Source organism: Penaeus monodon, chromosome 19 (assembly GCF_015228065.2).
Source record: "Penaeus monodon isolate SGIC_2016 chromosome 19, NSTDA_Pmon_1, whole genome shotgun sequence".
NCBI lineage: Eukaryota > Metazoa > Arthropoda > Malacostraca > Decapoda > Penaeidae > Penaeus > Penaeus monodon.
The window spans coordinates 9,211,528-9,213,088 of NC_051404.1; positions in this window are offsets into that span (position 1 = coordinate 9,211,528).

The following is a 1,561-nucleotide window of genomic DNA, read 5'->3' on the forward strand; positions in this document are numbered from 1 at the left end:
AACAAAACAAAACAAAAAAGAAGGCGAGCAAACGAAACCCAGTTCACCAAAACAAGAAAAATGCGAGAAAATATGACGCCACGACGTAGGACATCCGTCACAGCATCACTGGACAACAGCATCTTCTCTCTCGCCAGGACAGTGACATAGTGTGACATCTCTTGGCCTCGTGGTTGGAGGTGGACCTTGGGACACACAGCAGGTGGAGGGGAAGGGTTGGGGGTGCGTGGGTGAGGGGGGTGGGGGTGAAGTGGAGAGGGGTTAAGGGTGGAGGGGAAGGGGTGAGGGTGAAGGGTTGGGGGTGCGTGGGTGAGGGGGGTAGGGGTGAAGGTGGAGAGGGGGGTAGGATGAGGGTGGAGGGTTAGGGGTGCGTGGGTGAGGGGGGTGGGGGTGAAGGTGGAGAGGGGTTAAGGGTGGAGGGGAAGGGGTGAGGGTTGCGTGGGTGAGGGGGGTAGGATGAGGGTGGAGGGGAAGGAGATGAGGGGAGAGGGGAAGTGGGTAGGGGTGAGGGGATAGGGGTAATGGGGTGTGGGTTAGAATGGAGGGAAAGTGGGTGTGTGGATGGGGGTAAAGGGATGTGAGGATGGGGGTGAGGGTAGAAAAGGGTAAAGAGTGGAGGGGAAAGGATGAGGAGAGGGGAGTGAGGATGGAGAGGGGTTAAGGGTGTAGGGTGAAGGGAGCAGGCGAAGGGAGGGAGGATAAGGGAGCAGGGGAAGGGAGGGAGGATAAGGGAGCAGGGGAAGGGAGGGAGGATAAGGGAGCAGGGGAAGGGAGGGAGGATAAGGGAGCAGGGGAAGGGAGGGAGGATAAGGGAGCAGGGGAAGGGAGGGAGGATAAGGGAGCAGGCGAAGGGAGGGAGGATAAGGGAGCAGGGGAAGGGAGGGAGGATAAGGGAGCAGGGGAAGGGAGGGAGGATAAGGGAGTGGGCTGAGAGATGAAAGGTGAAGCGAGGTGAGCATGCTGAGGTCGGGGAACTGGAGGATGGGAAGGATTCCACAAGCGTTAAAGGTTTGTTGGGGGAGATGGAGGGGGTAGATGGAGGGGGGGGGGAAGTCAAGACTGATGTGGAGTGGAGGGTTGCGGAGGGGAGACGAGAGGGAGAAAGAAAGCCATTTTCGTGAGTGAGGCTTGGCTGTCAGACAAACACACAGACGAAAACAAAGGCTTTGGGGAGATATAGAAACATCTGTGTGCACATATATGTAAAAAAAAAAGGTAGATAACACAGCAACATTACGAATATGAAACCTAAAAAATAGGAAAGGTAAATACCCTGACATTCCAGACAAACTTCTCATAACATACCTTACATATAACATACCGATATAGTTAAAAACTTTAACACAATAACTGGCAGGACAATTAACACGATGTATAGGTAACAACTATATAGCGTACATTATGCTCCTTTTACATGACACACGAAATAAACTTAGCAGCATATAATCAAAAGCAGATAGTATGAAGTCATGTCTAAATAAAGGCCTCTTCCTTTACAATAAAGAATAAAAAACAGGATTTGACAAACTCTAATGCTAATAAGTCATAGTGAAATAAACCC